The sequence below is a fragment of the Apodemus sylvaticus genome, chromosome 2 (genome assembly GCF_947179515.1).
Source record: "Apodemus sylvaticus chromosome 2, mApoSyl1.1, whole genome shotgun sequence".
NCBI classification, from domain to species: Eukaryota; Metazoa; Chordata; class Mammalia; order Rodentia; family Muridae; genus Apodemus; species Apodemus sylvaticus.
This window is the reverse complement of record NC_067473.1, coordinates 37,945,981-37,972,001: the sequence shown is the minus strand read 5'-3', so window position 1 is coordinate 37,972,001 and position 26,021 is coordinate 37,945,981.

Sequence of the window (26,021 nt, the reverse complement as noted above, 5' to 3'; positions counted from 1 at the left end):
GACCTCAAGCAATACTACAGAGCAATAGTGTTAAAAACTGCATGGTATTGGTACAGTGACAGGCAGGCGAATCAATGGAACAGAATTGAAGATCCAGAAATGAACCCACACACCTATGGCCACTTGATCCTCGACAACGAGGCTGAAAATATCCAATGGAAAAAAGATAGCCTTTTCAACAAATGGTGCTGGTTCAACTGGAGATCAGCATGCAGAAAAATGTGAATTGATCCCTCCTTGTCCCCTTGTACTAAGCTCAAATCCAAATGGATCAAGGACCTCCACATAAAGTCAGACACTCTGAAGCTAATAGAAAAGAAACTGGGGAAGACCCTTGAGGACATCGGTACAGGGAGAAAGTTTATGAACAGAACACCAATAGCAAATGCTCCTTCCTTCTTCTTGGGAATCATTTGATATGTGAATTGTGCTTTGGGTATTAAGAGCTTCTGGGCTAATATCCACTCATCAGTGACTGCATTCCATGTGTGTTCTTTTGTGATTGGGTTACCTCACTTAGGATGATATTTTCCAGTTCCAACCATTTGCATAAGAATTTCATGAATTTGTTGTTTTTAACTGCTGAATAGTATTCCATTGTGTAAATATACCACATTTTCTGTATCCATTCCTCCATTGAGGGACATCTGGGTTCTTTCCAACTTCTGGCTATTATGAATAATGCTGCTATGAACATAGTGGAGCATGTGTCCTCATTGCATGCTGGGGAATCCTCTGGGTATATGCCCAGGAGTGGTATAGCAGGGTTCTCCGGAAGTGTCATGTCCAATTTTCTAAGGAACCACCAGACTGATTTCCAGAGTGGTTGTACCAGCTTGCAATCCCACCAGCAATGGAGGAGTGTTGCTCTTTCTCCACATCCTTGCCAATACTCCTGAGTTTTTAATCTTAATCATTCTGACTGGTATGAGGTGAAATCTCAAGGTTGTTTTGATTTGCATATCCCTAATGACTAATGATGTTGAACATATTGATGAGAAAGAACCTCATCTGGTAACACAGGAAAGATAGAATGCCTAAGTAAAGATATATAAGATATGGAACAGAAGGGTTGGAAAACAAGTAATTAAAATTATTATGATGACATCATGATAATATTGAGAAGCATGAGGAGTTCATTTGAACTTTTTGCTTCCAAATCTTAATAATCCCATTGTGTATATTTTTCTTTCCACATGCTATACTCTGTATCTATCCAGACAAGGTAGTAAGTTTGATATAATTGCCCTTAAAGTTTTTACAAGAAAAGAGAAAGAACACAAATAATTATACATACATTTTAATTTTGTGATCAGCTTTTGAGTAAAAAAAAAATAAGACTTAACAAAGGGATGGGAGATGCTAATAAGTTCAATGCATTGGAATTTATGAGTTGGATCACAGAATAGTTTAAATTGAAAGGATACTTGAAGTTAAAAGTACTAGGAAAAGATAATTTTTCTTAAATTCCAAAGATAGGAATACAATCTGAGATGAGTTGTAACTATTTCATATAAAAAGACCTAAGGGGGTAGAAGAAATGGCTCTGTGGTCAACTTACAAAGAACCCAATCTGTTTTCCAGAACTAACATGGTAGTTCTCAACTATGTAACTCCAGTCACAGGTGATCCAGTATTATCTTCTTGCCTTCACAGGTATCATACACTTACATTGTACCTGGATATCTATGCAGGTAAACATACATATATAAGAACAAAATAAACAAATAAAAATAAGTACAATACATTACAGTATATGGCTGAGGAAAATGGATTTGGAAAGTCATATATGAATAGGAAAATAATATCACATGTCAGTATTAAATTTCTAATGCACATGGAATTAAAATTATCATCAAGTATGAACAAGACTGGAATAAAAATTATATCATGACACTCAAAGTAAGTTTTTTCAAGGATGAATAGATAGAATCAGGAGAGATCAATAAGGAAAAGGACACCTACAATATCTATCTCTAGGGATCACCAAGAGAATTTGGTAAACATTGGCTGCCAGTTCCAATTCTATTTTGTCCCAATTAGAAGAACATAAATGTTGATTTATAGGGCTTGCATGTATGTATTTGTGTGTATGTATGTATATACATATATATACATATATGTGTATATATATATATTTGAAGTGATTTGCTTATGATACCTGGACATCCTTTGGTAACGGACATAAGCAGAAAGGGAGGACATCATGGAGATATGAAGTTATTCTCTCAATAACTATGGAGGTCTAGAAAAATTCTCAGTGAGAAACTTGTGCTCTGCAAACCTGAGGACCTGAATCCAAATAGTCAGAATGTATTTTGAAAATAGATGTGGTATATGAATCTGCAGTCTCCGTACTCCTTATGGTGATAATGGAGGGAGAAACAGGAGAATCCCCAATACCAGTGGTCCAGACAACCCAGTCTACAGAGTAGTGAGCAGCAACATGACTTTGATTCAAATGAAGTAGGTGGCAAGAAATGATAGCTGAACTTGGCCTCTGACCTCATCAAGCACTGTGATCTATCCATGGCCACGTTCATATTCACAAATGTGCACTTCCATATATGTACATGTATGCATAATACACATAAATCATATACACACAAAAATAAAAATGTTTTTCTATTTTCTTCCTTCTTGAGATAGTTTTCAACCAGATTGAAGAAAGTTGCTGGTCATGATAACTAAGTTTGATGGCACTAAAAATATGGAGAAGTATGAATTTTCCTTCAGTTTTGTAGAGAGGAACAGTGAAAACTTCAGGAATGCTCTTCTTATATCCATTAAAAGTTAGAGGTTATATAATATATCTTATAACTCATTAGACTCCACAGTGTACTGCAACGGTGTTTAAGTGCATTAGCAGAATAAGATGAGGATCTGTTATTGATATTTCAAAGAGAATTCTGAGTTTTTTAGATAAAAGTCTCCCTTTCTATGGAAAAATAATAGATTTCTCAGAAAGGAGGCTTAAAAATCTGGTAATAAAATTCATGCTTTTTCATTAATGTACTTTCAGTGCAACTGAATACTGAGTGGAGATGGTAAGATGAAAATAGGTGACCCTGGAGGGCAGAGAAAAGGCCAAGCAGAATTCATTCTCTGGGGAAAAATGATTTTCATTAGTTTCTGAAAACTTTCACACTAAAATAAAAATAAATACAGTAAATAGTATATGATATTAAAATCATCTTCCCAAAAATTATTTCTAACAGCACTCTTGTAGTCTCTGTCCCTGTAAACTGTATGACAAACTATAAGTCTCGAAACATGCCAGGTGCTCTGTACCAAACTATAGGAACATTGCCTAACATTGAATAGACTGCAGACTATCAATCAACCAGATTTGTTGTTCCTTAAAAAAAAGACCTAAGAACTAATTCTATTATTCAAGAAGTTGGATTTCTATTTCCATTGCTGTTTTTCTGCCTGCTGGTCTACTGTGCCCAGAATACAAGATGCTCAGTAGAGGGCAGTGACCTGTTTAGAGAAATAATGTCATCTGTTCTAACTCTATCAACAAGTCATCAACTCTGTTATACATATAATCTCATCTTCAACTGGAGACTTGCATGATTGTCTTCTATCATCTGTATTAAAAAGTGTAAAAATTGCCTTACAGAAACTTTGTAATTTTATGAGGTCCCATTTGACACCATCAAGAGGACAAATCGGCAACCAACAAATTGGGAAAAGATCTTCACCAATCCTGCATCAGATAGAGGGCTAATATCCAATATATATAAAGAACTCAAGAAGTTAGACTCCAGAAAACCAAACAACCCTATTAAAAAATGGGGTACAGAGTTAAACAAAGAATTCTCACCTGAAGAACTTCGGATGGCGGAGAAGCATCTTAAAAAATGCTCAACTTCATTAGTCATTAGGGAAATGAAAATCAAAACAACCCTGAGATTTCATCTTACACCAGTCAGAAAGGCTAAGATTAAAAATTCAGGAGACAGCAGGTGTTGGAGAGGGTGTGGAGAAAGAGGAACACTCCTCCACTGCTGGTGGGGTTGCAAATTGGTACAACCACTCTGGAAATCAGTCTGGTAGTTCCTCAGAAAACTGGCCACCTCACTTCCAGAAGATCCAGCTATACCACTCCTGGGTATATACCCAGAGGATTCCCTACCATGTAATAAGGATCCATGCTCTACTATGTTCATAGCAGCCCTATTTATAATTGCCAGACGCTGGAAAGAACCCAGGTATCCCTCAACAGAAGAGTGGATGCAAAAAATGTGGTATATCTACACAATGGAGTACTATTCAACCATTAGAAACAATGAATTCATGAAATTCCTAGGCAAATGGATGGAGCTAGAGAACATCATACTAAGTGAGGTAACCCAGACTCAAAAGGTGAATCATGGTATGCGCTCACTAATAAGTGGATATTAACCTAGAAAACTGGAAGACCCAAAACATAATCCACACATCAAATGAGGTACAAGAAGAAAGGAGGAGTGGACCCTTGTTCTGGAAAGACTCAGTGAAGCAGTATTAGGCAAAACCAGAACGGGGAAGTGGGAAGGGGTGGGTGGGAGGACAGGGGAAGAGAAGGAAGAGAAGGGGGCTTACGGGACTTTCGGGGAGTGGGGGGCTAGAAAAGGGGAAATCATTTGAAATGTAAATAAAAAATTATATCGAATAAAAAAAAAAGAAAAGAAAAATATTTTAAAAAAAGTGTAAAAATTCTTTCCTAAACAATTTTTGTAACTATATTTATCTATTTTTCAATATTTTCTTCATATTTGCATTTTAACAGATTTTCTGGATGCTAAGAACATTCAAAGAATATCTTTTTTGCACTTCCTTTTCAGTTTTTGTTATCCATAGTAAATATGTGATTTGCTATTACACTTAACATGTAGATAACCAGTAAATACTAATTGGCTAATGATCTGTGTTACATTTTAAGTTCAACAAAGACAAAACTAACCCTTCTACTATTATAATGAATTAGTTGAATACCTTATAAACAATAGAACTTACAGTTCTAGAGGTTGAGAAGTCCAAAATCAAAGCATATTGGTGCCTTGAAAAGCCTCAATCTTTGGTTCATAGTCCACCATTCACAAGGTTTTCACATGGTAGAAGATTCCTCAGGGCTTATTTTAAAAGGACATTAGTTCCATTTAAAAAAGTGATTCTCTTATAATCCAAGGTCTTCCCAAAGTTTCCCCTCAATGCCATTATATTAAGGAAAGAATGCGAAGGCATATACATGTCAAAATATATTACACAAAGTTACTTGTTACTCAAAAATGATATAGGTCCATTTATATCATAAAATCTGATGAGCATAACCATCTTAACAAAGGAAATTATCTTTCCCAAATATGAGACAAATGATGTGATATACTAAACCTATACAACTTACAGGAAAACCTAAATACTCCTGTTAGGCAATCATGTAGTAATATAGAAAAATAAGGAATTGGCTTAAGCATTGGTAAAGAATCTCAAGCAGTGATAAAGTCTCATTGCCTTTAATAGCAAAGTAACTTGAAGGACTGTGTTAGACAGGTAACTGAAAAATGTATATGTGGTGCAGATACTATGAGGAATATGTATCTAAGCAGCAAATTTTGATTGAAATATATTCAATAGGATAGTTTTATTAATATAATTGCCCCTAATGTTATGATAATTCTGTAATTATGATGAATCTCCATACCTTTAAAAAGTACATGCTTACCTATTTAGGAATAAAATATTGTAGTATCCAGAAATTGTTATACAGAAATGGATAAAGATACATAGATACCAGGACAAGACCTCATCTAGAATCTCTTACACCCTCATCCCCAATCTTCCACTATCAGGCACTTGAACAAGAACAAAATGAGGTTTCCCCTTATTTCTCATTTTCATGTATGATCTGTGCAAGTGTGTGTGTGTGTGTGTGTGTATGTGTGTGTGTGCATATTTGCATATGTACATATGTGGATATGTTAATATGGGTGCACATGCATTGTGTAAATGAATGTGGAAACCTAAAGTTGTTTTCCTATACCATATCCATTGAGATAGAGTCTCAATTAAACAGAGCTTGCTGGAAGACATTCTTGTTAAACATCATGATCTGGTCTTCATTGCTTCTGCCTTCAGAAGCTAGAATTACATCAGCATAGTCACAGCCATCTAGCATTTATGTGATCTCTGGGGAATCTGAATTCTGGCCCTCAAATTTTCACACAAATCACTTTTTCTCCAATGTCAGCTAGATTTAGTTTCATTGTTAGTTTGTTGCCTATGAGCATCATCATGTTTACTCATAGATTTCTGTCTCTGATCCTTTGCTCAACTTCTCATTCTTTTGGTTTCTTCTCAATTTTCTATCCTTCTGGCTTAAGACATGAGGACACACTACTGACCAAAGAAGGACTATCATTCAGTTTTCATTAGTATGGAAACTATTTTATATGTTACTCACACCATTTTTTAATCCCTTAACTCAACAATTCAATTTCCCAGGTATGTCAAAATGTATTACCATAAATATTCTATAATATCTGCTCACTGAATTTAAACCCTCTGACTGAAAAAAATTGGGCAGATTACTTTCATTTTGGCAATATGAAGGAATCTTAAAAAACATTTACTGAGTGAAAGAAAGCAGGAAATTAAAGTTCCCATGCTCTATAAACATGTAAATATTAACTCAAAGATGAGCATAGTACAAGAAGAACGAAGGAGTGGCCCCTGGTTCTGGAAAGACTCAGGGTAGCAGTATAAGGCAAAACCAGAACAGGGAAGTGGGAAGGGGTGGGTGGGAGAACAGGGGGAGGGAAGGGGACTTATGTGACTTTCGGGGAGTAGGGGGGCAGAAAAGGGGAAATCATTTGAAATGTAAATAAAAAATAAATCGAGTAAAAAAAATGCAAAAAAAAAAAAAAAAAAAAAAAAGATGAGCATAGTACCACATGCTTAGGAAACTGGAGCAGGAAGATCACAAGTCCAGTCTGGGGCATATAGTAAGTCTATCTAAACTAAATATCCAAAAGAATCCCCAGTAATATAAGCCCCCAAATAGGCAAAAACTTTCACAAGATAAATTAAAATATATCTACTCTGCTCAATATCAATTTTATCAGGAAAAGTCCTAAAGAACTTTCTGGGATATTGAAATGCTTTATAACTTGGTCAGATGAACAGCCTCACAGAAAATTATTTGTTGAAACTCATTAAGTATAAACGTTTATCCTTTCATTGTGTTAGCTGTGAATTCTGTCTCAATAAAAATAGTATAACAAACATTTTTAAATGATGTATATTTTACATCCTGGGTTTGTTAAAGTGTGAAGAAAATATAACTGAGGACAAACTTGGATCATGACAGGCAGATTAGGGGAAATACAATGTGGGAATGGTATTTCTCAAAGAACTTTAAGAATGAATAAGAATAAAGGCTGAATGAAATGGTTTGCATGACTAAGAAAAGAACAGATTGGGTGTTTGTTTATTCATGAAACTTCTGCAATCAGTAAAGATTTCACCATAGTTGAAATATGTCCTCGGGCTCAAGTGAGCCTATTACTACTGTTTCGATGAATGAAAATAGCATCAAGCCACTCTCCAAATTCCTATCTCTAGAGCAATGGCATCTCTACTCTCTATACTTTATCTCTACTGCTGCTCTCAGAAAGACTCCATCAGAGTTTTTTAGCTGTGCAATGGTCCTCAGTTAATGCAGAAACTCACAGAAGGTCAAAGTACAAAGAATAGCTGTCAATGGAGTACTTGGCTGCAAGTGGGACTTCTATATCACATTCTCTGTGCCCAAACTCAGGGATATAGATAGGACAGACCATAAGAGTCAGAGGTTAGGGAAGATGGCTATGAATCAATGTCTTTTGGTCATAACAAAAGTACTGTATGCACAAATTTATAATAACTGTGGCTATATGTATAAGACCAAGCCAGTCACCACTGCAGCATGTAATAGTAAGGGGCTTATGAATCCAACATCTATCTAGAGAACTAGCAACAACTAATGGCTCTTTGGAGGGAAAGTCTGTTTTCTTTAAAGGTATGGCCTCTTGTAGAGCACAGAAAGTTGAAGGAAATGGAAAAATGGAAGATGGATATGGGAATGGAGTTAAAGTTTGGAATGGATTGTGAGTATGATCAAAATATGTATGCTTGAAATTGTCAAAGAATTAAAAATTATTATACTAAATAAAAATGTGCCCTTGGAAGAAATGTATGTAAAAACTTAAGTAGGGGTAATTTATACTGAGAAGTTTGTGAATGCTAACAATAGTAATTGTAATCTGCTTATAATGACCTTTTATTAAGAGGGTGTCAAATGGAGCAAATTAATATAAGAAATCAATTTTGGTTTAAAGGGCCAAACATAGCAATACTTAGTGCAATTGTTAGTTCTATATAGACTGATTAAGAGTACATGAGTGACTGATAATCTGTACATTGTCAATATCTGCAAAATGGAGGGGGCATAAATTAAAAAATGTTTCAGGATTTGAGAATTAATGTAAAACAGCCAGTGTTTGATGTGAACGCAATGAAGCCTGGTCACTAACCCTATTCAGGTAGAAAAAGAGATAGACTTAGCAGAGATAAAAAAATTGTTTTAGAATTTTTTCATAATTAATCCATATTGCATTTATTCATTGAGAGTAGGTATATATACTACAATGTGTATATGGAAGTCATATTATAACTAGGAGACCTGACTTCTCTCTAGTCTTAGTATTGTATGTTATGAAGTGACTCTATGACCATGGCAACTCTTATAAAGGAGAACATTTAATTGGGGCTGGCTTACAGTTCAGAGGTTTAGTCTGTTGTCATCATGGCAAGAAATATGGTGACATACAGTCAGTCCTGGTGCTGGAGAAGGAACTGAAAGTTCTACATATTGATGAAAGGCAGCAGAAGGAGACTGTGTGTCTGGTGTCAAAATGCTCTTTAGATCTCCCTTCAATTCAGTTTTATTAACTGCAGCATACTTCTCTCTCTTGGGCTCTTGGGTTCAAGTCCATGTTAGCAACTCTTTCATGGCTCTGGCATCTCCAATATCTTAGGATATTCAAGGCATTCCAGACTTCACCTTCACAGCTTTATACAGTAGCCTCTCTGCAGTAACCTTCACAGAAACATCCCTACCATATACCCAGCCTCAGCAGCTTTCCTTAGTCACAGAAGATTTCATAACCCCTTTCTTCTATCATTGACTCTAAATAAGAACCACATCACCCAAACTGCCAAGTTATGCTGCTTGTTGAGGATGAAATATGGCCCCCTGTCCAATTCCATTTCACCAGCTTTCTGTTTCTATTGGTTACTTTCACTGCCTAAGCTTAAGTGTTTGGGAAATCACTTGGTAGACCAGGCTGGTCTTGAACTCAGAGATCCTTTGGCCTTGGGAATGTTGAGATTAAGGGCATGCATCTCCATCCTTGGTCCTTGGCTTTTATTAATTCCTCTTTACAAACTGGAAGCTCAACTAGAAAGGATCTTGCCTTGAGGTCACCCCTCCCTTTGTCCTATTTAACGTCTGGCATTTCTTTAATCTGTTAATCTCTGTGAACATAAAATTTAGCTCCATTCTACTTCCTAGTGCCTGTTTCCTATGTTCTTGGACATTTTCTACTTATTACCTTGCTCACGTTCCTCTTTGCTATAGATCTGCATAAAACCGAGCATTGATAACCACATAACAGAGAATATACACTAGGCCCTTCTGAGATTTCCTCTGTCAACAACAAAAAAAACCCTCTTAACTTTAGTCTCAGGCAGACTTTTTAAATAAGTGCAAAAACAGCCACATTCTCTGTGCAAACACTGCAAGAATAGTCTGTAGTCTATATATTAATGGTACTCACCACGCATTGAGACTGTCACTCAACCAATGACTAGTGATAGAAGTGAAGGCCAACTCTTCCCTATGAGGGAAGTGAGTTCCCTCAGAGAAACAGGAACAGAGGTTTCTGGGAAGAATGGAATAGTTTTACATACATGAAATCACTGTTCAGTTTGGTTTGTTTTATTCAACTGTGAATATTAGTTTAGCAATTAGTTAATATCCCAAATCTGTCAAGTATTAGTTCAAATAATTATTTCAAAAACTTTTGACATTATGTAGGTATACAGATTTCATATATCAAAACTGCTACATCAGACTTTCTCTCTCTCCCTCTCCCTCTCCCCTCCCTTTCCTTCTCCCCTCCCTCTCTCTCTCCCTCTCTCCCTCTCTCTCTCTCTGTCTCTGTGTCTCTATGTCTCTCTCTCTCTCTCTCTCTCTCTCTCTCTCTCTCTCTCTCTCTCTCTCTCTCTCTCTTGCTCTCTCTCTTTATTGAAAATAGACTTTTCTCATGCAATATATCCTGATTGATTATGGCTTCTTCTCCCTATAATCTTTCTAGTTCCTCCCCACATCCTCTGCTTTCTGAATCTGTCCCCTTTCTATCTCTCCTTTTAAGAAAAAGAGGCTTCTAAAAGATAAAAAATAAGATAATAAAGTGTAATGAGATTTAAAAAAAAAACAACACTTTTGAATTAGACAAAACAAACAGAAAGAAAAGAACCCAAGACATGTCTCAAGAAACACACTCAATTACACACTTAGGAATCCCATAAAAACACTAAGCTGGAAGCGATAATAAAAGACAGAAGAGTGTTAGATGCTGATGCCCCAGTGTAGGAGAATGACAATGTGGGAAGATAGGAGTAGGTTAATGGGGGAGTTCCCTCATAGAAACAGGAGAGGTTTCTGGAGGGAGGACCTGGAAAAAGGATAACATTTGAAATGTAAATAAAGAATATATCCAATAAAAATTAATGCATAAAAATAAATATATAAAATGATAAAATAAATTTTCTTTAAAAACATGAAAAGCTTTGATACAACATTGTGAGAAGAGGAACCTTCAAACATTCAATTGAGTTCATTTTACATTGGCCATCTACTGCTGGGTCTGCAGGCTACACTTGAGAACAGGTTGTTTTCCCAGTGAGGTTCTCTTGAAAGAAACTAAATATCATTTTCAAGTGGTTATCAACTGAAGTCAACTTCTGAGTTAGAGATAGAAGCATGTGTCTACTTCCTTCAGTTATCTTTCCTCATCTGATACAGACCCGTGGAGGAACTGTGAATTCAGCTTCAGTCTCTGTGAGTTCATATGAACTCCGATCGTGTTGGTGTAGAGGGCCTGGTTTTCTTGGTATCCTCCATCTCCTCTTGCTCTTAAAGAATTACTGCTGCCTTGTGCACAGGATTCACTGGTCAAAGTAAGGATGGATTGGATGGAGATATTCCATTTAGGGATGAATGTTCTAAGGTCTTTCAATCATTGCATAATTTCTGCCTTTGTATTTGTTTCCATCTGTTGCAGGAGGATTCTTCTCTGATAATGACTGAACTATAAGTATAGCTGAATGCAATGATGAGCTATTTTATTGCTACTTTGATGTTGCTATTTTTACCAGTATTATTTGGTTTTACCCTATGTCACTATACTATCTAGTCTTGGGTTTCTGATCAGGAAACCAGTGTTGGTTATGGTTTCCATTTCATAGAGTGGACTTTTAGTCAAATCACTTATGGGTGATCGATACTGTAAGTTTTGTGTCATCATTGCCCTAGTACATCTTTAAGCAGGATACCATTATAGATCAAAGGGTTTATAGCTGAAATAGTGCTGACTTTCCTCCTTTGGTACCAGGCAAAATTGCTTCTTGTACCAAATATGTTAGCATGCATGGGTGAAGGCTACATAGGTATGTACTACCTCAACTTGTATAGGTGTTGTGTTCAACGATGGTGCCTTGCCATCAGTTTGTGGAGAATAATATTCTTAGTAGCTGCCTTGGCCATTGATACAATTAGATTTAACTCGAGTCTGAAAGATTCATTTAATAACAAGAATTAGCCTGTTGTGTCTCCCACATTATTTGGCAATTTCATTTAAAAATGTCTTCATTTATATATATTATATAAAGCTTCTCTAAATTAAGTTTTGCTGCTACCCCTCACATTATCCTTAATTTTTGCTGTCTCTTTCTGTATTCCTGTCTTTGTCCCAATCTCTCCACTTAATCCTCCAATTCATGCCCCCAATCCATAACTTTCTATTCTAGCTTCCTTTCTTAGGAAGGCCCATCATTCTCTTCTAGTCCATTACTCTATATCCAAACTCTGAGGTTCTATGCATTATAGCTAGGGTGTCATTGACTTAGTAGTTAATATTTACATATAAACAGAAACCATATTTGTCTTTCTGGTTCTAGATTACCTCACTTGGGATAATTTTCTTTGTTGTTTCATCCATTTACCTGCAAGTCCCATGCTTTCCTTTTTTTTTCTTGTATTTTTTTTTATTATTCTTTAATCTTTTTTTATAGTCCAGTTCCTTTCCCTCTCCTAGTCCATATCTCATATCTTCTTCTCCCTGGAATCTGCAACATCCATCCCACCAGACCTTCCCACTCCCTGGGGCCACAACTTTCTTGAGGATTTTTTGTAACTTCTCTTACTGAATCAAGACCCGGCAGTCTTCTGCTGTATATGTGTTGTGGACTTTATATCAGCTGCTATATGTTGTCTGGTTGGTGGCTCAGTGTCTGGGAATTCTTGGGGTCCATGTTAGTTGAGGTCTTCCTATAGGACCCTCCTCCTCGGCCTCTTACAACTTTTCCCTAATTCGAGCACAGGGGTCACCAGTTTCTGTCCATTGGTTGGGTGTAAATTTCTGCATCTGACTCTTTCAGCTGCTTTTGGGCCATTTGGAGAGCAGTCATCATGCTAGGCTCCTCTCTGTGAACACACCATAGTTTCAATAACAGTGTGAGGCCCTAGGGCCTTCCATTGAACTGAATTCCTATTTGGGCCTATCACTGGACCTCCTTTTCCTCAGGCCTTTCTCCATTTTGACTCTGCATTTTTTTCAGATAAGAACAATTATGGGTCAGAATTTTTAACCATGGGATGGCAACCCCATCCCTCCATTTGATGCATTGCCTTTCTACCGGAGGCAGACTCTCCAAGTTCCCCCTCATCACTGTAGAAACTTTCATCTAAGGTTCCTCCCTTTGATTCCGGAGAGTTTCCCACCTCTCAGGTCTCTGGAACAGTCTAGAGGGTCCCAGAACTCCCACCTCCTGAGGTTGCCTGCTTCCATTTTTTTCTGCTGGCCCTCATGGCTTCAGTCCTCCCCCTACCACACACACACCACCAATACAAGATCATGTTCCCTTCTTCTCCTCCCTGTCTTTTTTCCCACCCAGGTTATTCCCTATCCCCTTCCTTCCTCCCTTCATCTGTCCCTCCCATGATTGCTTTTTTTAAGGCTGAATAATATTCCATGGTATAAATGCACCGCATTTTTATTATTGTTTCTTCTGTTGAGGAATGTCTAAGCTATTTCCAATTTTTGGCTATTATGAATAGAAAAGAAATGAACATGTTTCTGTGGAAGAAAGAAAAAAACCTTTTGTGTATATGCCCATGATTAGTATAGCTGGATCATCAGGTAGTTCAGTTCCCATCATCCTAAGGAACTACCATACTAATTTCCAAACTGACTTTAACAGTTTGCACTATTTCCATCAAGCATGAGAATCCCCCTTATTCCACATTCTTTTAGTTATAGGCTTTCACTTCTTTGCTTCATTTTACCAATTCTGAGGAGAGAAGATAGAAACTAAGTAGTTTTTATATGCATTTCCCTGACGATTAAGGATATTGACCATTACTTTTAAGTTTCTCTCAGTCTCTTGAAAATTTTGTTTAGTTTGACCAGCATAATATGGTGAAAATGCTACCTTTTTTCAGTGTATGTTTATCAATTATTATAAAAAATCAACTCTTCATAGGTGTGTGGATTAAATCTGGGTCTGTGAAATCTTTTTTAATTGTGCTACTTGTTTTATGGACATATAGGTTGTTTTGAGTTCCTTATGTATTTTTGATATTAGACCTCTATTGGATATACAATTGATATTTTTCCCATACTTTATGCTGCTGTTTTGCTCAAAGGATGGTGCACAACTTTTGTCATACTGAAGCATTTTAATTTCATGAGTTTCCATTTATTGCTTTCTTAGTGGCTATGTTAACCTCGCTCTCTTCATATAGACTTTATTGACACCTTTTATTGGGTGTCAGTGTTTTCAAGAATATTCCCTATTCCCTCATGCCTAACAATTGCAGTGTATCTTATTTTACATTGAGGTCTTGGATCATTGGAGTTGACATCTCTGCAGGGAGATAAGTATGGATCTCTTTGGATTCTTCCACCTACTGTCTTATATGTTGACCAGCAACTATATGTTGAAGATTCTGTCTTGGTTTTTCAGTGTGTATTTATGACTTATTATCAAAAATAAAGTATCTATATGTGTGTACATTTAAATCTGGGTCTTCCGTTCTATTCCATTGATTTATGTTTCTGGTTTTATGCCAATTTCTTGCTGTTTTTTCTTACTATGGTTATGTAATAAAACTGCAAATTGGAGAAAGTGGTATCTCCAGCAAGTTTTTTATCATTCAGTATTGTTTTAGCTATACCAATTTTTTGGGATTCCATATGATGATTATAATTGTCCTGTTAAGATCTGCTAAGAAATGTGTTAGAATTTTGATGGGAATATCATTGAATTTGTATATTTCTTTTCAAGGAATGGTCATTTTTGCTATTTTAATTAGCTAAAACTTTTATCATGCAAGTGCTCAGTTGTTAGAGCTGCTCCAAGATATTTTATATCATTTGAGGCTATTATGAAAGATGTTGTTTTCCTGATTTCTTTTGCAGTCCATTTGTCATTTGTATGCAGATAGGATATTGATTTTTGTGAATTTAGAGTGTATCCAGCTACTTTGCTGAAAGTGTTTATTAGCAGTATGAATTTTCTGGTGGAACTTTTAGGTTCATTGATATAGACAAGCATGTCACTTGCAAATAAAGTTTTTGTCACTTCTTCCTTTCTAATTTGCATCAATTTGATCCTTTCCAGTTGTCTGATGGCTCAGTCTAGGAATTCAAGTACTATATTGAATAATTGTGGAAAAAATGGCCATCGTTGTTTTATTTCTAATTTTAGTGGAATTGTTTAGGGTTTTTCTTCATTTAAATTGTTAGAAGCTCTGAGGTTGCTGTAAACTTGCTTTTATTATTACTGAGATATGTCTCTTATATCTCTAATATCTCCAGGAAGTTCATTGTTAAGAGGTGCTGGATTCTTTCAATAGTCTTTTTTAACACTAATAACCTGTTGATTTGGTCCAGTACATATACTGACTTATGCAAGTTGAACCATCACCCTGAATCTCTGATGAAGCCTTCTGGATAATGGTGTATGATTTTATTGATAAGTTCTTGGATTTGATTTACATGTATATTATTGAGAATTTCTGCATCTGTATTTATAAGTGAAATTGGTTTATAGTTCTCTTTCGTGGGTCTTTATGTGTTTTAGATATCGGGGTAATTATGGCTTTATAACAACGATTTGTACAGTTTTACTTTTCTTTATATTTTGTGGAATAATGTTGTGGATAGCCCTGGTCCTGTATCTTGATGCTAATTCTGTTTTCTTGGGAGTGGCTGAAGATGAGGAGTGAATCAGGTATATAGGTTACTTCTTGTGAACGTGCTCCCCACCTTAACTTGTAAGACAAAGGCTAGAACAGTTTGTGGGTGAAGGAAGAGAGGTGAGGAGAGAGGTCGATGGAAGGGAGGAGAGAGTAGAAGGAGAATGGAGGAGAAAAAAGTGGCCTGGAGAAACCCCAAGGTATGTATGGTAGCGTAGTGGTAGATAGACCCAATCTAGACCTGCAGTTTGTATTCTGACTGGGCTTACTTGGGTTGGAGATTTACTACAACAGAATAATTTGACAAATACTGGCATCAACTCTTTTTGGAAAGTCTAGTTCTATTTTGTACTGAAACCAACTGGCCTTTGGCCTTCTTTATTTATATTTATTTTTTTTTCTGTTAGTAGATTTTTAATGACTGCTTCTATTTTACTAGTATTTAGAGTCAGTTTATATCATTTTTGTTCTTTTCATTTTCTGTGCTACAGTGATTTTGTGTGCTGTTAAGCTACTAGTATAAGACCGCTCCATTTTTTTTCTTTTATGCATTTTTTCTTTTATAGCTACTTTAATTGATCACATAAGTTTGGGTATGCTTTTTATTCATTTCCTTTCTTTTTTTTATTTTTTTTATTTTTTTATTCGATATAAATTATTTACATTTCAAATGATTTCCCCTTTTCTAGCCCCCCCACTCCCCGATAGTCCCGTAAGCCCCCTTCTCTTCCCCTGTCCTCCCTCCCACCCCTTCCCACTTCCCCGTTCTGGTTTTGCCGAATACTGTTTCACTGAGTCTTTCCAGAACCAGGGGCCACTCCTCCTTTCTTCTTGTATCTCATTTGATGTGTGGATTATGTTTTGGGTATTCCAGTTTTCTAGGTTAATAACCACTTATTAGTGAGTGCATACCATGATTCACCTTTTGAGTCTGGGTTACCTCACTTAGTATGATGTTCTCTAGCTCCATCCATTTGCCTAAGAATTTCATGAATTCATTGTTTCTAATGGCTGAATAGTACTCCATTGTGTAGATATACCACATTTTTTGCATCCACTCTTCTGTTGAGGGATACCTGGGTTCTTTCCAGCATCTGGCAATTATAAATAGGGCTGCTATGAACATAGTACAGCATGTATCCTTATTACATGGTGGGGAATCCTCTGGATATATGCCCAGGAGTGGTATAGCAGGATCTTCTGGAAGTGAGGTGCCCAGTTTTCGGAGGAACCGCCAGACTGATTTCCAGAGTGGTTGTACCAATTTGCAACCCCACCAGCAATGGAGGAGTGTTCCTCTTTCTCCACACCCTCTCCAACACCTGCTGTGTCCTGAATTTTTAATCTTAGCCATTCTGACTGGTGTAAGATGAAATCTTAGGGTTGTTTTGATTTGCATTTCCCTAATGACTAATGAAGTTGAGCATTTTTTAAGATGCTTCTCTGCCATCCGAAGTTCTTCAGGTGAGAATTCTTTGTTTAACTCTGTACCTCATTTTTTAATAGGGTTGTTCGGTTTTCTGGAGTCTAACTTCTTGAGTTCTTTATATATATTGTATATTAGCCCTCTATCTGATGTAGGATTGGTGAAGACCTTTTCCCAATTTGTTGGTTGCCGATCTGTCCTCTTGATGGTGTCCTTTGCCTTACAGAAACTCTGTAACCTTATGAGGTCCCATTTGTCAATTCTTGCTCTTAGAGCATACGCTATTGGAGTTCTGTTCAGAAACTTTCTCCCTGTACCGATGTCCTCAAGGGTCTTCCCCAGTTTCTTTTCTATTAGCTTCAGAGTATCTGGCTTTATGTGGAGGTCCTTGATCCATTTGGATTTGATCTTAGTACAAAGGAGACAAGGATGGATCAATTCGCATTCTTCTGCATGCTGCCCTCCAGTTGAACCAGCACCATTTGTTGAAAAGGCTATCTTTTTTCCATTGGATGTTTTCAGCCTCTTTGTCGAGGATCAAGTGGCCATAGGTGTGTGGGTTCATTTCTGGATCTTCAATCCTGTTCCATTGATCCTCCTGCCTGTCACTGTACCAATACCATGCAGTTTTTAACACTATTGCTCTGTAGTATTGCTTGAGGTCAGGGATACTGATTCCCCCAGATTTTCTTTTGTTGCTGAGAATAGTTTTAGCTATCCTGGGTTTTTTGTTGTTCCAGATGAATTTGATAATTGCTCTTTCTAACTCTGTGAAGAATTGAGTTGGGATTTTGATGGGTATTGCATTGAATCTGTATATTGCTTTTGGCAAAATGGCCATTTTAACTATATTGATTCTACCGATCCATGAGCATGGGAGTTTTTGCCATTTTTTGAGGTCTTCTTCCATTTCCTTCTTCAGAGTCTTGAAGTTCTTGTCATACAGATCTTTCACATGTTTGGTAAGAGTCACCCCAAGATACTTTATACTGTTTGTGGCTATTGTGAAGGGGGTCATTTCCCTAATTTCTTTCTCAGCCTGCTTATCCTTTGAGTATAGGAAGGCCACTTATTTGCTGGAGTTGATTTTATAACCTGCCACTTTGCTGAAGTTGTTTATCAGCTGTAGGAGCTCTCTAGTGGAGTTCTTTGGGTCACTTACGTAGACTATCATCTGCAAATAATGAAAGTTTGACTTCTTCCTTTCCAATTTGTATCCCTTTGACCTCCTTATGTTGTCGAATTGCCCGAGCTAGTACCTCAAGTACAATATTGAAAAGATAAGGAGAAAGGGGGCAGCCTTGTCTGGTCCCTGATTTCAGTGGGATTGCTTCAAGTTTCTCTCCATTTAGTTTGATGCTGGCTACCGGTTTGCTGTATATTGCTTTTACTATGTTTAGGTATGGGCCTTGAATTCCTGTTCTCTCCAAGACTTTAAGCATGAAGGGATGCTGAATTTTGTCAAATGCTTTTTCAGCATCCAATGAAATGACCATGTGGTTTTGTTCTTTGAGTTTGTTTATGTAGTGGATTGTATTGATGGATTTCCGTATATTGAACCAACCTTGCATTCCCGGGATAAAGCCTACTTGATCATGGTGGATGATCGTTTTGATGTGTTCTTGGATTCGGTTGGCAAGAATTTTATTGAGTATTTTTGCATCGATGTTCATAAGGGAAATTGGTCTGAAGTTCTCTTTCTTTGTTGGATCTTTGTGTGGCTTTGGTATCAGCGTAATTGTGGCTTCGTAGAAGGAATTGGGTAGTGTTCCTTCTGTTTCTATTTTGTGGAATAGTTTGAAGAGTATTGGTGTTAACTCTTCTTTGAAGGTCTGGTAGAATTCTGCACTGAAGCCATCTGGTCCTGTGCTTTATTTGGTTGGAAGACTTTCTATGACTCCTTCTATTTCTTTAGGCATTATGGGACTGTTTAGATGGTCTAGTTGGTCCTGATTTAATTTTGGTATTTGGTATCTGTCAAGGAAATTGTCCATTTCCTCCAGATTCTCCAGTTGTGTTGAGTACAGGCTCTTGTAGTAGGATCTGATGATTTTTTGGATTTCCTCAGTTTCTGTTGTTATATCTCCCTTTTCATTTCTAAGTTTGTTAATTTGGATACTTTCTCTGTGTCCTTTGGTCAGTCTGGCTAAGGGTTTATCTATCTTGTTGATTTTCTCAAAGAACCAGCTCCTGGTTTTGTTGATTTTTTGTATGGTTCTCTTTGTTTCTACTTGATTGATTTCGGCCCTGAGTTTGATGAATTCCTGCCTTCTACTCCTCCTGGGCGAAATAGCTTCTTTTTGTTCTAGGGCTTTCAGGTGTGTCATTAAGCTGGTAATGTATGCTCTCTCCATTTTCTTTTTGGAGGCACTCAGGGCTATGAGTTTTCCTCTTAGCACTGCTTTCATTGTGTCCCATAGATTTGGGTATGTTGTGTTTTCATTTTCATTTTGTTCTAAAAAGTCTTTAATTTCTTTCTTTATTTCTTCCTTGACCAAGGTATCATTGAGTAGAGTATTGTTCAGTTTCCACGTGTATGTGGGTTTTCTGTTGTTTCTGTTGCTATTGAAGACCACTTTTACTCCATAGTGATCAGATAGGAGGCATGGGATTAATTCTATCTTCTTATATTTGTTGAGGTCTGTCTTGTGACCAATTATATGGTCGATTTTGGAGAAGGTACCATGAGGTGCTGAGAAAAAGGTATATTCTTTTGTTTTAGGATAGAATGTTCTATATATCTGTTAAATCTAATTGTTCCAAAGCTTCAATTAGTTTCATTGTGTCCCTGTTTAGTTTCTGTTTTCCTGATCGGTCCATTGAGGAAAGTGCAGTGTTGAAGTCACCCACAATTATTGTGTTAGGTGCAATGTATGCTTTTAGTTTTAATAAAGTTTCTTTTACGAAAGAGGGTGCCCTTGCATTTGGGGCATAGATGTTCAGGATTGACAGTTCTTCTTTTTGTATTTTTCCTTTGACCAGCAAGAAGTGTCCCTCAGGGTCCCTTTTGATGACTTTTGGTTGAAAGTCAATTTTATCTGATATTAAAATGGCTACTCCAGCTTGTTTCCTGAGACCATTTGCTTGTAAAATTGTCTTCCAGCCTTTTACTCTAAGGTAGTGTTTGTCTTGACCCTGAGGTGTGTTTCCTGTAAGCAGCAAAATGTAGGGTCCTGTTTACGTATCCAGTCAGTTAGTCTGTGTCTTTTTATTGGGGAATTAAATCCATTGATGTTAAGAGATATTAAGGAATAGTGATTGTTACTTCCTATCATTTTTGCCGTTATTTTTTAAATTTGAATGCTTATCTTCTTTTGGGTTTGATGAAAGGTTACTATCTTGCTTTTTCCAGGGTGAAGTTTCCCTCCTTGTATTGGTGTTGTCCTCCTATTATCCTTTTCAGGGCCGGGTTTGTGGATAGATATTTGGTAAACTTGGTTTTGTCATGAAATATCTTAGTTTCTCCATCTATGGTGATTGAGAGTTTTGCTGGATATAGTAGTTTTGGTTGGCATTTGTGTTCTCTTAGAGTCTGCATGAGATCTGCCCAGGACCTTCTAGCCTTCATAGTCTCAGGTGAAAAGTCTGCTGTGATTCTGATAGGTCTTCCTTTTTATGTTACTTGGCCTTTTTCTCTTACTGCCTTTAGTATTCTTTCTTTGTTTAGAACATTTGGTGTTTTGATTATTATGTGACGGGAAGTATTTCTGTTCTGGTCCAGTCTGTTTGGAGTTCTGTAGGCTTCTTGTATATTCATGTGCATCTCTCTCTTTAGGTTAGGGAAGTTTTCTTCCATAATTTTATTGAAGATATTTGCTGGCCCTTTAAGTTGTAAATCTTCACTCTCATCTATGCCTATAATCCTTAGGTTTGGTCTTCTCATTGTGTCCTGGATTTCCTGGATATTTTGGGTTACAAGCTTTTTGCATTTTGCATTTTCTTTAACTGTTGAGTCCATGGTTTCTATGGAATCTTCAGCATCTGAGATTCTTTCTTCTATCTCTTGTATTCTGTTGTTGAAATTTGCATCTCTATCCCCCGATTTCTTCCCAAGGCTTTCTATCTCCAAAGTTGTCTCCCTTTGAGTTTTCTTAGTTGTTTCTACTTCTGATTTTAGATCCTGGATGGTTTTGCTTAGCTCCTTCATTTGCATGTTTGTGTTTTCCTGGAATTCTTTAAGAGATTTTTGTGTTTCCTTTTTCATGACCTCAGCCTGTTGACCAGAGTTCTCCTGTATTTCTTTAAGTGTTTTTTGCATTTCCTCCTTGTTGGCTTTTGTATTCTCCTGGATTTCTTTCAACGATTTTTGTGTTTCCCTTGCAAGGGCTTCTAACTTTTGATCCATTTTCTCCTGAATTTCTTTAAGTATGTCCTTCATGTGTTCCTGTACCAGCATCATGTCCAGTGATTTTAAATCCAAATCTTGTTTTACTGGTGTGATGGGGTATCCAGGACATGTTGGTAGAGGAGAATTGGGTTCAGATGTTGCCATATTGCCTTGATTTCTGTTAGTGACGTTCCTGCGCTTGCCTTTTGCCATCTAGTTCTCACTGATGTTAGTTTGTCTTGTCAGTGCTGGACTCACCAGTGTAAGCTGCCCCTTCCCAGTTGGCCTCTGGTGCACAGCTTATCTCCTGCACTGCTTGTAGACAGGGTGCTGCTGCCCAGGCTGTTCAGATCCCAAAGCAGGCACCCGAAGGCTCCCGCTGGGGCCCGCTGGATTCACTGGAGCACACTGACTTCTCCCAGCTGGCCTCCTGGAAGCCCAGCTAGCCACTTGCAGGACTTGGAGATGTGGTGCTGCCGCCCAGGCTGATCTGGATCCGGAAGTGGAGGGAGTAGAGCTGAGGGCTTCAGCCTGAGGCCTTGCCCCAGATTGTGTCTGTGGACCAGATGGAGCCTGTGTGCACCCCCAGGGAGTGCTGATGATGTATGCTGCTGTGATCTCCCCTGTGTTCCGCTCACTCAGCTGGGCAGCTGATCCGCCAACCGGGCTGTCGCACACAAGGTTAGCCTGGCCGCCCAGTCCCTGAGTCCAGGCAAAAGCCTGGGAGGCCAAGGTCCGAGCAAAGTTCCCCTAGGGCTATGACTGTTAATTGGGTCTGCCAGGTGACTAGGATGGCGGGCGTGCGCGCCCGCACTCCCTGAAAGCGCAGGGAGAGTCTGCTGTGCTAACAATCCCCTGGGCGGACTGACTCACAGATGGCCCACCAAGCCGCCCAGTCCTTGGGGTCAGTCCTGTGCCTTTTGGGGCCTAGACCCTCGCTTTGTTAGCCTCAGGCTATGCCTGTTACAGGTCTGCCCGCCAGAGCTCTCTGTTGTCCTGCAGGCAAAATGGCGGCGGCGCGCGCACCTGCCTGGGCACCCCGATGCCCCCCCCCACAAGCCCAGGGCCTGGGTGCAGGCCAAAGCCCGTCGGGCTCAGACCACCGCAGTGTTGGCCTCGGATTATGTTTGTGTACCTCAGTCTGTCCGATCCCCGGAGTCCGGAACCAAGATGGATGCACCTCTCCTGACTGGTGGGAGGCCGAGTTCTGAAGTGGCCTCCGTGCAGGAAAGGCACCGCACAACTGCAGCTGCTTGCCGCCTGGCTGGTCAGCGAAGGTCAGTGGTCGTGGGTGCAGGGCCTAACTGGTCCCTGTGTCGCCCTGGCTCCACTGCTGATGGCCCTTCAGCTGGACCAGCTACTGCTGCACTGCTGCTGCCGCCGCCGCCGGAACTGTCTATTCATTTCCTTTCAATTCTAGAAAGTACATAATTTCTTTCTTAATTTGCATCTTCACCCAGTTTTTATTCAGTAGTAATCTGTTCAGTTTCCAAACATTAGTAAACTTTCTGTTGTTGATAATATACAGCTTTAATCAGTGGAGATCAGATAGAATGTACAGTGGTATTTTCATCATCTTCTATCTGTTGAGATTTGCTTTGGGTCTGAATAAGTGGTCAATTTTAAAGAAATTTCAGTGGGTACTGAGGAGGTAAACTATTTTGTGTTTGGATGAAGTATTCTGTAAACAGCTACTAGGTCTCCTTGGTTTATATCAGGTAGCTCTAGTATTTCTCTATTTAGTTTTGCCCTGGTTACCTGTCTGTTGCTAAGACTTGCATATTGAAGTTTCCCACTCTCAGTGTCAATAAGTGATTTCACTTGTGATAGTGTTTCTTTTATGAACTTGGTTTCATTTCAGTTTGGTGCATAAAATGTTAAGAATTTCAAAGTCTTCTTGGTAGGTTTTTCCTTTGATGAATCTGTAACATCCTTTCCTATCTCATCTGATTACTTTTGGCATGAAGTCTATTTTACCAGATGTAAAATGGCTTCATCATCTTGCCCCTTAGGTTTCTTTGGTTGGAAATGATAGTACTGATATTTAGACACTGATTATAAGGATAGACTTTCAATATGTGTTTCACATCCCGTAATAGAAAAACTCTCAGTAGATGTTTGCTAAACAAATGACTTAGCTTTAAATAAAGTAGAATTAGGGTTATTAAGAGCAGAAGCCTTGGCTTCTACTCTACAATCTGCCATCTAGTCAAGATACAGAAAATATTGGACAGATCCAATATACCTATGGCATTTATACAGTAAGCTAATTTTGAATGATTAGTCAGAATGAAAGATTCGGAAAATGTCCCCTAGGAGAACTCATGATCCAATGCTCTTAAGTCTTTATAGTTAGAATTTTGGTATATTTTGGGCTTCTTACACCCTACAATTTTCAGATACACTCAGCTCTATACTCCCCACAACCTTCTCCTCCTTTTGTGTCATACTTTGATTTGAGAAGCCATCTTCATTACATTACCAACCCAAACTCATGTTGTTTGCTTATTATTTATCAAGTGATCCATTAAAACATTTCTGTCCTAGTAAAAGGCAATGTGCCATATAAGAGAGCTCTTCAGGGTTTGTGTTTACAAATTCAGAAATTCAGATATAATAATTCAAGTACATGTCAAAGACAATAATCAAATGAATGAGAAGTTAAGACAGGAAATCAAATTTAATCTGCACATTCAGCTGTAAGGACAATAGATGGTGTCATAAAAAAGAACAGAGTTATGATCACCATAGATTTGTTAAGAACCTACATGCCAAATCATCTAAAACCTTCTGGAATTACATCCAAACTCATTATCTATCTACCCATTACTCTTAGAGTTGTGACGGATGTTTTGATTCATTTTTTTTTCTGAATTTCTGACTGAATTGGCAGGGAATTTTTAAGGGATATGCCTTAAGGCACAAAATTTTAGAGCAAAAAGTAGATATAAATCAATAACTCTAAAAAGAACGCATTGTACCACAACATGGATGCAGGAATAGTCAATACCATTAGCTTGAACATAAGACAATTTAAATTAAATGGCATAAAAATTACATATAGGTTTTATTGAAGCTCATCTATAGAGGTTGTCAGCAAAAAATAAATAAATGAGTATGTTGAAAATGGCCCAAAATATTGCTACTTATGATGCAACACAGGGAAAGGAAAAATCAATTTAAAAACTGAGTAGCATATGAAAACAATGAAAAGAAATGATATCTCAAAAAAGAAAAGGAAAAAAAGTTGTGCTGGAGAAAGAAAATTCTGAGTACAGTGTTTACATCCTGCAAGAATGAAATTTGCCAACAATCATTTCATCTAACTGTACTGACCAGATTTTCCTCTTTCCCTTTCTATGTTTTATAACATTAACTTTCAGAGGTCAGTGTGTTGTAATTTCCTCTCTCAGAAATAAAATTTTCAATTCCAACACAATTTGTTTTGTTTTCATCTATTCTGTTTCAATAAATTATTCTCTAAGCTGAATTTTTCACATAAGTGGGAACTATTTCTAGCAGATTTGTGCCCAACACAAGCAAGTATTTTTATGTCCATTCTTCCTGTACCACTTTGAATAATATTTTTCAACTAAGTTTCTATACCTTTCCTATATTCCCAAATATCCATTATATTTGATGACATTGAAAATCCAAAAGTAACATGCTAAGGTTTGGAGATGAAATCTTTAATAAAGAAATGAAATCTTTGAAATACCTGTCACTTATTTATGGTGAGCCTGTTTAGGAGCTATGCAGCACAACTGCACAATTATAAATAATTCACAGGTTGGCTCCTATGGTAATTAGTCCATGTGATGAATTTCTGCTTTTCTGTTTCTCATTTTTACGGTTGATAGAGTGAGACTTGAAATATTCTCTTTTCCTTACTAACAATGTAAAATGTTTACTTATTGATTAAAATGACATGTTACTTTGATTCGAGAAATAGGATGAAATTCAAGATTTAGAAAAACCTGAAAATAAACTTAAAGCAATTTTAAAAAAAAAGTGAAGATGGAGAAAAATACAACAGCAAAGAGATGTTAGCAAATATCTATAGACCTAGATGGAGATAGAGAACAAAAAAAACAAAAAACAAAAACAAAGCATCATACTCATTCTTAAATAATTATGAAGAGAAAAAACTGTTGGCATTAGGATCATGGAATACTGAGGTCAATGACGGCCAATCCTTTCCATCTGCCTAGAAACATTTCTCTTTGTTGTCAACAGTTTTGGAGTTGACTTTTAAATAATTGGCTTCACCTGTACAAGATTTGTAGAACGTTGTTGCATCTACCACTATTTAATTATTCCTGGATTTTCATCTTATGAATTCCTACCCTTCACTGTATGACTATGGACAGCTAATAAGTAACAGGAAGAGATGCTCTTGAATTTAGTTGAGCAGTCACTCATACATTATGTTCTAATAAATTACCTTCTCATGCCACTAATGCCAATGCAAGCTACCATGTTAAAAATAGAAACTCCAAAAGCAATGTATTCAGGTATTCAAACCTGAAATAATTCCTCACCAAGAGAACTACACTACAAAATGCAGCAAAGGAAAAATAACTAAATCCTTTATGGAGAATAACAGAAAGTGGAAACACATATTCACACAAAAAAATGAAGATCACCAAAAATAGTGATCATGTGAGTAAATGTTGAAAGGTTGCTTCAAATTATTAAAA